Consider the following 14,268-nt stretch of genomic DNA (forward strand, 5'->3'; position numbering starts at 1 on the left):
TATTTATGGATAGATGGATTAATAGGTAGAAATGTATGAATGGGAATGGAGGGTAGATAAAGGGGTGGATAAGGCAATAAAGACCTATAACGTCTATTTTCTGAGTCCCTTACTTCTAGGATAATCCTTTGTTATATATCTATTAACATTGTTTTCTTATATGTTTATGTAAAGTAAATAAATGCTTCCTTCAATTTGTTTCTTTCTGGCTTTCTAGCCCTTCTGTCACCTGATGGCCACCCAGTCCCTGGAAATACATGGCAGAATATAAACCAGAAGCTGTTCATTGACACTTTTAAGTAACACAACAGTAAGTAACACTGCATTACAAAAATCTTAAAACTTGAACCTTTCAAAAATGGGTAGGGAGAGAAGTGGGCATCATCAAACGAAACTCAAAATCTATCTATCTAATTAGTATAGGCAGAGCTCACACTTACCCAACACTTCCCATTATTAAACACTGTTTCTAGTTGCCTATAGCAACTTTGCCAAACTTTAACCATTTTTCCATGTCAGGTATCTGCTTCAGGAAAAACTTTTCTGGCAAATCTCAGCTAAAACAGTTCAACCATTCTTGAGATTAAGGGAAAATACATTATTTGGCCCACAATGAGAATATAAGAATAAACTTACACCCTGCTCACACCTCAACCTCAGGAAGGGATCAAAGGGGTTAATAATCTAATGGAGATTTTAAGCATACACCTTTACTAGTAGCTGCATTTTGCCACCTGGTTTTAAACCTTTCCCCACTTTTGCATAAAGTTCCTGAGGTCCCAAAAGGAAAACCAGATCCCTCTCCATAGGAGGGAGAATAGAAGGAAGTGAGAGGAGACTCTGTTTAACCCTAAACTGTGATCTTCTAGTAGTTTGGGTGCTGGGTTACTCTCTAGCATAGGTTATTTGTATATTCACAGTGCTGGTATTGCTGGGGGTCAGGTAGGTATGGCGTGGAAGCTCTCAGACCTGAGGCTTACCAAGATGTCTGGGGGAGATTTGCATTTCCCCAGCTGATTAGCTGGATTGGAATGTGATAGTTAGGTACTGATTTGCATTACTTTGATGTAAATAGGTTACTCCAGATTTATACCACACAGCAGAACCTCAGATCAGGAGTAGGACTGTGGTGGAAACATGCAACAGTGTGAAAAAACCACCAACTCACATGCATACATAACCAACTCACACAAGTAACTAACACAATCAAATAACATGTATCACACACAATCACAATACAGTGGTCCCAGTTCATCTTGTGCAAAGCAAGTGCCCAGTGCTGCCATTCTGTGCTGTTGGTTCTTCATACCTACTGTGCCCTGGCCTCTGACCATGTCTCTGTGGGCTGTGGCTGAGAACCAGGCCCAGGAATTGTGTTGTATTGGTGAGTCTGCTGGAGGGCTAATGATATTGAATCTCACTGAGGAAGGAAGAGGGAGATTGGTTTCTGCAGACCACCAGCAAACAGCTTGGCTCAAGCAGCAAAGAACAGAGTGAGGGTGGGAACAGGGACATAGATAATGAGGGGGGATTTGGCTGACTGCATAGCTTCCACTGCAGCAGACATCTCCAGGTCCTGGCTGGGTGGGGTGAGAGGAAGAGGATCCCAGTCCCTGGTTCCCCTGATGCTATCGGGATCCTGGCCTGCCCAGCTAGCATTGTGTTTAAAGACAACAACAACAGTGGGTCAAACACTATCCTTTCATCCATCCCTATATACACTCCTCTAAACTACCCATCTAGCTAGCTAGCTAGCTCACTAGTACAGGCAGAGCTGGTAGCCAAGTTTACCCAGCATTTCTAAATATGAGCCCCTGTTTCTAGTTGCTTATAGCTTTAGCAAACCTCTAGTCCCTGGCCTCCTCTCTATGCACAAGTGTCTGCTTCCTCATGCACACACTTCTATACACTCCTTCATCCTCCCATCCACGTTCTTTATCCATCCATCCCTGCATCCATCTGTTCCTCCCTCTTTCCTCATACACACCTCTACATCTCAAATGCCCCCATCCTGGCAGTATTCTAGTCCCTGCCCCAATACCACAAACTCCCTCCATTACATGCTCCCATAATCACTGGCAGCCTACACTGTTATCAACTGGAAGATGCAGCTCAGGCTCCATCTCCCAGTGTAAGGGAAGCTCTCTGCTGACCTTTTTTTTTTTCTCTCTTTCTCCTTCTCCTCTCCCCGCCCCCTCCCCCTGCAGCCCAACAAAGCAGCGCCATTGTCTGAGCAGACACCTGCTCGCCTGGCCCTCCCTCTCCACCACTGAGACAGGCCTGGAGAAAGGGCTGTAGGAGGGAGTCTGTAAACACATTACTGGTGGGTGGCAGAAGGGAGGGGCGGGAAGAGACACAATAGGAGCAGTGGGTTGGGAGAAAGCTGGTATAGGGATGGTGGGGAACTCCAGTGGAACAGAGCTATGGGGCAGCTCCTCCCCACCTAGCTTGTGCTACTGGCGCTGTGCAGGGGTGGAAGGGATCCCCAGAACTAATGTAGGCAGAACAGCAGCAGCAAACAGGAGTGAAAGGCCACCCTGTTTTCTTTCCATATGTGGTATATCATCTGACTCCCTGCTGAATGTGTGCTGCCACCCTCCTCCCTGCTTTGAGTGATGCTCCAGGAATGGGGGTAGGAGGCTAAATGTCTCAACAGAGACATCAGATTGGCACTGGGTCCAATTCTTCTCTTGCCAGGAGGCCAGATTTAGGGTCCCTTTCCCCTCCCCATCAGGTAGCACAGGGCTCAGACCCCCTCTTCCCTGGGGGATGTTCCAAAGATGGAGGGAGCTATTTTCAGAAGCTCCGTGTCAGGGCAGGAGATAGAAGCAGCTGGGAGCTCTGGCCGCCCACTCTTTTTGTAGAGGAGAAATGGCAGGGGGTGTGCCTAGGAGATGCTGTTGGGGAGGCTGAGACACAGGCCCACAGTTCGTTCCCATGGCAGCAGTGAATTGGGTTGAGTCATCCCCTCAACACCAGCCCCTGAGTTAGTGCCCCCTGGGCTTTTTGGGCAGTTGAAGCACTTACTGCTCTCCCCCCCCCCCACACACACAAGGGCCATCCATGGGGCTCCTCCCAGGACCTCACCTACCCTGGAAGTCTGGTTCCCTTGCTCTCAACCCACTTAACATACAACACCTGTCACAGGGAGTCAGCAGGAGGAGGGGGCAGGGTCACCAGGGTTGGGGGTTGTTTCCCTCTGCAGGATCACTGAGCCAGCTGGCCCTTGACAGATAGGACTGGGGGTGAGGGTGAGTGATGCTGTGTATATGAGATTCAAACTGTGTGTGAGAGAGAGACTGTGGCAGAGATTTTGTGTATGTGATTGTTGTGTGAGAGCCTACCAGGGTATGTGACTGTGACACTGTGTACATGTCTCACGCACTCAAACTGCATGTGCCTCTGTCTCACACGTGCACTCATGCCCTGCGTCTATTCAGTGGGAATTTTCCTCTCTCCTTTCCAAACCCCAAACTATAATCAGTCTCCTAAATTTAGCAGCCACCAATGAGGGCAGTCCTGGCCCCCGCCCGCCTGCGGAGCATGAGGCCACTGGGGCCTGCCTACCACTGTCAGCAGGAGTGCTTGATTCATCCACCCGCCCTCCAGCTGCAGCTGTGGGATCAGGCAGGCACAGGCTGGGAAGAATGGAGTTCCTGCTGCAAAATACCTGCTCCTCCCAGCATGCAGGCCACTTACCAGGGATATTCACAGCTGGGGATTCAGACTGCATGTGTGTGTGTGCACGTGCATGTTTGTGCATGCATGTGCATCTACATGCATGTTTGTATTTGTGCATGCATGTGAGCAGATTATGTGTACATTCATGATTGTGTATATTTATGTTTGCATGCATGTTTGTGTGGATGTGTCTGTGCAACACACACACTACAGGGTCTGAATTCCCAGGGTGTTTCACCATACAGAGGCTGATAATCAAAGCCAAAGGGCTGGGGAGGAGCGGGGGAGATGATGCAAGGCTCGCAAGAGAAGAGCTCTATCCAGCTCCAGCCACTCTCCGTCCTGTTGCAGATGAAAGGACGCCATGCCCCCCTCCTGGGAGCTGTTGGGCAGTGCTGCAACCAGCCTGGATCAGCAGGGAGGGGGGCCTGACTGGGGTCAAACACATACACACAGAGAGTCTCCACACACACTGCCAGTAGACACAACACAGCCTGTCCCCCGCCCCAATATGCAGCCACTATACACACACAGCATCACACTATCACTGTCCTTACATACATGCAGCACCACACACTGTCACCATCCAGCAACACATAGCACCACATTCTGCTAACACACACACACACAGCACCATACACCATCCAACACACATAGCACCACACACTGCCATCGTCCAACACATACACACACAGCACTGCACAATCACCTTCATTATACACATGCAGCAGTGTTCCCTGAAAGCTGTGTGCTTGTGCAGCCACCCAGGAAAAATTCAAATGCCGTCCAGCTGATTAGCAGAGCGCCCACAGATGGCACAATGTGTTTCTATTGGTAGTGCACATATGATCGTGCCTCAGTACACATAACAAAATTTATTCTGCACATGGATGGAAAAAAAATTAGAGTGAACATTGACTTGCAGCACCACACACTGCTACCATCTCACATGAAAACAGCAGCACACACTGCCACCATCCAACACACACACAGCAGCACACTCTGCCACTGTCCAACACACCCACACAGCAGCACACACTGCCACCATCCAACACACACACAGCAGCACACGTTGCCACTGCCCAACACACCCACACAGCAGCACACACTGCCACCATCCAACACACCCACAGCAGCACACACTGCCACTATCCAACACATTCACAGCAGCACACACTGCCACCATCCTACACACACACAGCAGCACACACTGCCACTACCCAACACGTACAGCACCACATACTGCCACTATCCAACACACTCACAGCAGCATACACTGCCACCATCCAGCACACACACAGCAGCACACACTGCCACTGCCCAAGACACACAATACCACACATTGCCACCTCAACACACACACACAGCACCACAGTGCCACTGTTCAACACACATGCAGCACTGCACACTGCCACCCCAAATACGCACATATAACACCACACTGCCACTTCCCAAACACACACATACGCAAGCAGACACAACATATACTGCCTCGCCCCACCACACGCTGCATGCCCTGCAAGCCCCCCCCCAGCCACTATACACCTACTCAGCACCACACTGCCTCTTTTCCCCCCTCCTACACACAGTCTCACACGCAGATACCACATGCTGCCTCTCCCCCAAAGCCAATCAGACATCTTCCTCCCCACAGCTATACACACAAAGGCATCATGTTTCCTACTCCTCACCCCTCCAATACACAAACATACTACTACTAATATTACTAATACTACATACACACACACACACCATCACACCACATGACTCTTGTTTCCCACCCCATCACATACCCCGTTCCTTCACACAGATGCACTGCTACTTTACATATATTCCTTGCAATCATGCGTGCATTCAGGCTTCAGAACACAGTCCAACACTCCCACAACCTTCCACACACTCACATGTACTTCCCCCATATCCATACACATCCACCCCAGTCTCAACAGGCAAAAACACCCACATCCCACCATACATTCACCTGCTTCTCCATTGCTCCCTCTCTAATACATACTCACACCACAACATACAATCCTCTCACACACTCTGACATTCATTTCTTCCTCCGGTTTTAAGGCTATTGTTTGATAACTTTATCCAATCCACTAGTTGGTGTTCCCAGTGTTATCCCCCCAGCCTCAATCCTCCCCCCCCCCCCCCCGCTGCAACCTCTCACAAACCTGTGCAACCCAAGCTCTAAACTTCTGCAGCCAAGCAAATTGTGACCTCAGCCCCCCCACCCCGTCAGAAATGTGCGTTGGAGGGGGAAGAGGGGTTTATATCTATGCTGTGCAGTACAGACAATGGTTGCACCTGGTGGCTGGCTCCCAGAATTCTGTTTGTGGGTGGAGGAGGGAACTGGATGGGATTTTAAGGGAGACATTTAGACAGTAGTTGGGGGGGGCTACATGGAATTTGAGGGGTTGGACTGGATGGGATTTATGGGGGACTCTGAATTTTAGGAGTATGTATTTTATGGAATTTTGGGGGTGTGTATGGGATTTATTTTGGGGGCTTATGGGGGTGTGTATGAGATTGGGGCTGAATGGGATTTTTAGGAAGCTCTGGATATATTTTAGGGGGAGGCACAATGGGAATTATGGGTTACTGCATAGGATTGGGGGAGTTAGATAGGATTTGTTTGGGAGGCTCTATAAAGGATCTTGGGGATGGAAGGGATTTATGAGGGACCATAGATGGGATTTTAGGGTGAGGGTATTTATGTGGGCTGTAGATGAGATTTAGGGGGCTGGATAGGATTTATGGGGACTGTAAATGAAATGGTATACTCATCATGACTGTTAAAGGGGAAGAAGTCTGTGCAACAAATGTCCTGATCTGTTCCATTCTCCAGTGCACATGGCCTGGCAAATCCAAGTTTACTTTTTGCAATAAATCTTCCCTCGACCCCATGCATCTTAATATGCCCCCCTCCTCTATGGTGTGTATGGGGGGGTAAGATCAGGAGAGACAGACTCCCTCTTTTGTGCAGCCACACAAAGAACAAGGACTGGAAGCAGATGCCATCTGCTCCCTGCAACCTGATGGTCTTAAAGAGATACCAACCCTTTTTCCTTCCCCTTATTCTCCCTGCCTCATCCTACCCCGAGCTGCTACAGAGATGGAGGGAGGGTGCTAGACCTACCATTGTTCTGATCCAAATATGGGACGGGGGTGTCAGCAGGAGTCTCTCTCTACGCCCCAGACCTGATTGCATGAGGCACTTTTACAACTGGGAGGAAGCTAACTGGAACAAACATGCACACACCCTCATGCTGGGTACCACTAGGCTGAGGCCGAGGGATAAAAGTTTAGATGAATATGGAAAATCCACATGGAAAATCATAGGCACGCCCAGAGCTATGTATGCCCACATTATCTGGCTACAGGGGCTCCTGTAGTCATATGTCACCACACCTGGGTGATGAGAGCCCAAAGCCCCAGAAACGGTGGCTGATCCTTACTCATTCTGTGCCAAGCCATGATGCTGCCTGCTCTACAAGAGTGGGAGGGGAATGAGCCAGGCTGCCCCCTCAGAAACCTTCTCTTCCCTCAGATTAAGGCTGGCAAAGAGAATGCAGAGTTTATGAGTAAAGCCACATGAAAGGGAGTGAAAATAATCCCCAATGCTAGGCTGCTATGGGATGTTGGGTAAGATGGGGAGATTTTATGGAAGAGGGGGCAGTGTGTGTTCTGGGTCTGGGCAATGGGAGTAGAAGGGGCTAGGTGATGGAAATCTCAGCATAGAAGGGGATAGACTTCCCAGGTCCATGCACATGCAATATTGGTGGGGAGAGCAATATGGATGATAAAATGGGAGTTCCTAGTGCAGGATTCCCTGGGAATGGCACTGATGCAGCAATAAAGGGCAGAACAATGTGGCAGGGGGTTAAGATAGGGATGAGATGTAGCACTAGAGGACAGTGAAAGAGAGAGAGAGAGTGTTGTTCTGTTTGGGATTAGCTGCTCCCCCTCCTATCTCAGGCTCCAGTTTCTAACTGAGGCAGGGCCCCAGGGGCATTTTCATCTGGACTCCAGGGTTGTCCCCCACACTCCGGAAGAAGGACACAGGAACTTGCTGTCTCTAGCAGCCCAGGAAAGGAGCCAACGTGGCACAACGCCCCCCCACACCACCCTCGTCCTTTCCCCGGAGACAGGATACATGAGCTGCCTGCATGCAGAGCTGAGGAAAGGCGATCTAGCCCTGCATGGCCCCCCTGCTCCCACCCCCTCCTCCACCCACAAGAGGATGGATCCAATTCCTGGATAGCAAACTCAAGCTCTCTCAAAAGCCAGGCTGGATGGAAGAGATGGGAGAGGCAGACTGCTGGGATATTCACGGGTGCAGGGGTTGGAGGGTATAATGCAGTGATGGGAGTTTGAAGGATGTTGGTCAGAGTATCCCCCTCTTTTAAACCCTGCATGTAAGTGGAGTTTGTGGGCAAAATCAAGGCCACAAACTATTCTTTATGATCCATCCAGCACAATCTTTCCTACTCAGGAGGAATTTTCAGTCAGGACTGAGGGAAATGTGCAGTGCTTTGTGGGTGCATAAGAAGTCCAGGGCTGGGATAGCAAGGGTCTGCGGAATGGATTGAGAAGTCATCTCTCGCCCTGTGTCCTGGGAGCTCTGTAATCTTTTAAGTCACTTGTTATCCTTCCTTGGCCCCTGCTCCCCTCAGCCTGGGGTTTGTGTTGATACCTTGAGAGCCAGAACCCTGTGGCATGCTGCCTGGTAAACAACCAATCTCGCTAGGCTACCATGAGCATGTCTCAGAGTTAGGGTAAAGTGAGTTCATTCACACAAACAGAAAGAACATGGGGCTGGAAAATCTGAAGCATGCTACTTTGGCCATGCTGGTTCTGTGCCTCAGTTTCCCTGAGAATAGGGATACTGCTATGGAAGAGATTTATTGAGACCTTCTCAGAGGAGCCAGGGGGTGTTTCCATGCCTACAGAGGGCCCCCATGCTTAGTGATTCCTTTCCCCACAGCTCAGCAGCTGTGAAATGGTTCTTTTCGTCTGAGAGCATTTTCTCTAAAGATGACACTTGGTCTGGTAGCACAACCTAAGACTAGGATCATATAACCTAGCCAAGCCAGGCATTCATCCCACAATGCAATGGAGCAAAGGCCTCATTATGCACTCCCTATCAGTCCTCTCCCGACCCACTTCCATGCATTCACCGCTTAGTAGGCTTGCTCTCAGTCCTCCCCCTTACCATCTCCACTAGCCTTGATGAAGGGACCCTGCAACGCTGACGCCCTCTGGTGTCTGCTTGAGCCCAGGTCATCAATTGATTCATCAAAATTGTTACTACTAATTATTTGTATTGTAGGGGTGCAGAACAAAAAGACAGTGCCTGCTCCAATCTAAGTAAATTTTAGATCATTAGGCAATTAGTCTTATCTCACCTCAAACCTGCTGCCAAAAAGAGGGTCATGAACATTCAGTAGCCAGAGCACAAAATCTACCTGCCTGAGGGCAATCAAAAATGCTCCAAAAATATCTCCATCCTGGAGAAATAGATGTAGAGGGTGTTGCACTCTGCAGTACAGAGCAGCTGACAGGCAGAGCTATTAACTATTTTTGTTGAGATTCTAACAGGATCATTTTGAACCCTGCTCTATATTTAGATAACAAGATGAGTAATATAATCTAATCTTTTGGAATTATGGATGGGGACACTGAAGTACAGAGAGGCAAAAGGACCCACCTGAATTCACCAGCCATCTGGAATCAAACACAGAGTTCCTAATTCCCAGTTCCATGTCTGTAGAATTTATACACCCAGAACGCTCCTGAGATGCCACTGCCTCTTGGGTGGGCATGTAATGAGTTCAAGGGGCACTAAGGCAAATGCCAAGTGCCAGGGGATTTTAAGTATTTGGAGACATGGTAATCAGTACAACTACCCCAGCATCCTAGTGACAGTAGGACTGTGAAGCTGATGCTATGGGCTGAAGCCAATGCCTCTATTGTCTTCCAAGGAGAGTCCTTCCAAAGCCTGTGGACTGTGAGCCCATCACCAGCCAGATCCACTTCATCTGCTGCCCTTCTCTACAATATCCCTGCTTTATCCATCACCCTCCTTTACAACTCCATCCCTGTCTTCTCTCTTTCCTCCTTGCCCAGTCCCCTCTTTTCCCCCTGTGACTTTCCACCTCCCACTTCCTTCTGCCCCATGTCCTCCGCTTCTGCCCTCAGGCTATATCTACACAGCAGCATTATTTTGGAATAACTGAAATGATTCTGAAATAACATAGTCCACGTCTACACACAAGCAGTTATTTCAACATAATGTCAAAATAATGTTGAGCTGGAGGACTGCTTACTATGACTCCTGTAATCTTCATTATATGAGGAGTAAGAGAAGTCGGGGAACGAGTGCTCTCTCTTGAAATAACTGGTGTGTAGACAGTGTAAAAAGTTGAAATAAGCTATTTTGACTTAAGATACACAATTAGTGTAGCTCAAATTGTGTAGCTTATTTTGAGTTTAGCCCAGCTGTGTAGACATGCCTTCTGGTGCAGGGTCAGTTTTTAGAGTAGGAGTGCTGAGTCCCTTACTGCCCCCTAGAGCTGGGTCCCAGAGCAGGGTCATGTCTTCACGAGGGCAGGACACAGACAGGGAAAGAGGACCAATGCTGGAGCCACAGCTGGAGGAGAGTGTGGATCCTTGGGACAGGGACAGGCACAGAGCCCCAGCCATTGAGCTAGCAGCCTGAACCCTGGGTGTGGCACCAGGAGTGGAGCCTCAGATGCTGGACTAGCTGTCAGTACTCTGCATGTGGACTGGGAGCAAAGCCTCAGACACTGGGCCAGCAGCCAGGACTGAGGCCAATAGCAGAACCCTCGAGTGTGGGGCCAGCAGCTGAGACCCCAGGCTGGCAACCAGGACCCTGCACAAAACCTGAAGATGCTACAGCACTCCCTGCACCCTTAGTTCCTGTGCCCATGTGCTCTTCTCTCCCGTGCTTCCTCTTCCTTCCCTGTATCTTCCCCTTCACTACATGTCTGCTCACATTACATGTTCTTATTTACCTCTTCATCATACACACTCTCCTCTTATCTCCTTTTCGGGCTTGTCTGTAGGAGGGAAATTAAGGAGGCAAAGTAGAAGAGGAGGAATGGAATGATAAAGAGGGACCATAGGGGCATATGGATGCAGGTCAGGGGGCCAAATGGGGTACAGACAGAGGAGGTGCGAGGGATGCATTTAGGAAGTGAGGCATGATGTGCAGAGAGGAAGCATAGGGAGAGGCATGGGGATATTAGATTTACAAGAGGAAGCTTCAGGTGGCCAGAAATGGGGAAAGGGCATAGAAAGGAGGCTTGGGTTTCTGGGTGCATAAGGAGGGGAAACGAGACAGGGGCATTGGGTGGAGGCATCAGTTTCTGAGGAGGAGATCTAGGTAGGGGCCATGAGGATACATAGATTCCTACTTTAATCCAGAAGGCACCATTAGCTGGGCTTCTGTACATAACAGGAAATTAAATCTCACCAAGTTACCCCTGTAATGAGCACAATAACTTGTTTACTAAAGCATCCTTCAGAAAGATAGCCAGTCTGGATTTGAAGACATCAATAGAGAGAGAATCCCACTCCCTCCAAGAGTCTGCCATCCCCACCCACCTCCACTGTCAAACACTGCTGTCTTATTTACTTCCAACTTTATTTTGCAAACATTGGTTCTTGCTCTGCTTTTCTACACTAACCTAAAGAGACCTTTAGTGCCTCGAGTATTCGCTCTCTAAAGGTGCTTATACACTGTGTTCAACTCACCTCTCAATCTTCTTTTCGAGAAACTAAATAGATTGAGCTTCATAGGTCTCCCCCATAGAGCACTTTCTTCCATCTTCAAATAATTTGTGTGGCTCTTTTCAGCACCTGTTCCAATTTTTCAATGTTTTTTTACAAATATGGTCTCACGAACTGGATGAAGTACTCCAGTCTCACTATTGCCATTGTGACAGGTTTTATCACAGAGGTCCCCTTGGGGCTGTCACCAGGTGTGCTGATCATATCACTGAGCTTGCCTACCTACCCTCTGGGGCACCTCATTACCCAGTCCTGCAGGGCCAGAAGTAGGGTTGCCAAGTGTCCGGTTTTCTACCGGACAGTCCACTGTTTGCACCATCTGTCCGGTAGAAAAATTCAGAAAATACCAGACATGTGTAATGTCTGGTACACATGTCTGGTATTTTCTGAATTCCCGGCTGGGCACCGGACTGAAGCCTGGTGGGGGCGGGGGAGCAACTGGGAGGTGGGGCTGCGATTGGCGCTGGGAGCCCTGTGGTCGCATGCAAAAGCCTGGTGGGGCAGGGCGGGGGCCGGGACTCCCAGCCACTCCCTTCGCCCGGCTTCTGCACGTGACCAGAGGCTCCCCGTGCCGATCGCGGCCCCGCCTCCCAGCTGGGAGCCTCTGGTTGCGTGCACAAGCCAGGCGAGGGGAGTGGCTGGGAGTCCCAGCCCCCGCCCCGCCCACCTCCCAGCCGGTTCTCCCCTCCTCCCCCCCCCCGACCACGACCACGACCAAATGTCTGGTTTTTTGGCAGGGTCTACCTGGCAACCCTAGCCAGAAGCTTTGGTCTCCCCCAGAAAAAGCATAGAGTGAGGTAACCACCCCCGAATATATCAGCACAGATACTGAACCAGCTCAGCTCTGGGACGGCTCATCTATAGGGATTGGATAGCACCCAGGACCACAACTCTCAGAAGGGACCAAAACCCCAGATAAATCTATTTTACTCTGTATAAAAGTCTTACACCAGTGAGGAACAACCTAGGCTAGTGTGTGGGCCACATGAGTGTCCCTCCATCTCAGTGGGCTGCAAGATTGTTGTAATCAAGACTCCTGGGATAGGGTAGTTTTGCTAACTACTCTTGTGTACCTATAATTCGCAGGGTGTACTGATTGAACCATAGCAGCACTTTGATTGGCTGCAGAGGGAGTGCAGGGCTCTCACAATATTGTGTGCAATCAGCATGCACCTCACTTCACATGCCCTTGCTTTAAGTTTAAAAAGCTACACAGACAAACAACAGCAGAACCTGGCAATCCTGTATGTGGGCAACGGTAAACACAATGTTCCGTGGACCACACACAATCCCAATGGGCCGCATGTGGCTCTCAGGCTGCAAGTTGCCCACCATCCTCTTACACAGAGAAAGCTCATAAGGCTCATTCTCTTTATGCAAAAGAGATATGCACAGCTGTGGCTCCCCCCACAGGTAACAATTATTTACATTAGGATTGATAATAAATAAAAGTGTTTTCATTAAGTATAAAAATTAGGATTTAAGTGAATGCACGTGAAAACAGACAGATCAGCGTTACTAAACCAAAATAAACAAAATATACCAATTAAACCATTACACTGAGTAACTTGTTACATGCAAATTCTTACCCTATCAGTAGTTCTATCATCTTTTTACAAGCTAGGCAGCCTTTTAGCTTGCGATGGTTCCTTCCCCTATTCACAGACATTTTGGGTGTCCAGCAACTGACTCTATTGTTTGGTTTCCCACCCATGGGTGTCCAGTAATGTAGGCAAGGGGGTGGACAGGGTTTGGCTCCAGGGCCAGGGCCAGGGCCAGGGTTTGCCTTCTCCTGCTACGCCTTCACCTGCTGCCCATGTTTCCACCTTTATAACCCCTTTGCTCATGGCCAGAATTCTTTGTGTTCAGTTAAAACTTTTCTCACCTTGAGTGAAAAAGTACAAGATCCAAAATTGGTTCCAGCATCAGATGGTCTGACCACATATTGTAGGAGGGCCAACCACAATCCAAGCTTACAGAAAAAAAAACAAGACTATTTGCAGGTCATTGGTGGGAGTACCAAGCCATTATGTTTTCCGAGTATCACTAATGGCCCTCATTAGAACATCCAGAATTATAAACAGTTTCACATTTCATAATTTTAACTTCACACACAAAAATGATACATGCACAGAAATAGAATAGACACATTCAGCAGATTGTAACTTTAAAAATGGTGTCACATGATGCATTTTACCTAAAGCGTCTTTGAGTTAAGCATATTCATATCCACAAGCCAATTTTCATAAAGCATGGGGGGGCCATATACAAAAATAAAACCATCTCTCTATTCCTAATCTCATTATTTCTGTTTTATACATCAGAGGATGGCATCCTATTTTTTACCCCAATACCCTTTTTTACCCCAACATAACTGACAACTCATGTTGAGTTGTTTGTTCACTGTGACCCCAAATCCTTTTTGCATTCCAGGATACAGTTCCCTACTCTGTAGGAATGGCTGCCATGACTTTTTCTTAGATGAATAACTTTGCATTTGGCTATATTCAAACACATTTTTTTGGAATGGGCACAATTTACCAAGCAATCCTGATTTCTGTGTAGGACTGTCTTCCTCATTCTACTCATCATACCACTCCAACAATCTTTGTGTCATTTACAAATTTTATCAGCAATGATTTAATTTACACTTGTTCCAGGTCACTGATGGAAATGTTGAATAGCATTGAGCATAGAGTGAGAGTGTAGGGAAAGGGCATTAAGATGGGATCAGGGCATTGGTTTGGGATGAAGTGTCACAGGAAT

Source organism: Pelodiscus sinensis, chromosome 11 (genome assembly GCF_052426305.1).
Source record: "Pelodiscus sinensis isolate ZL-2025 chromosome 11, ASM5242630v1, whole genome shotgun sequence".
In the NCBI taxonomy this organism is placed as follows: Eukaryota; Metazoa; Chordata; order Testudines; family Trionychidae; genus Pelodiscus; species Pelodiscus sinensis.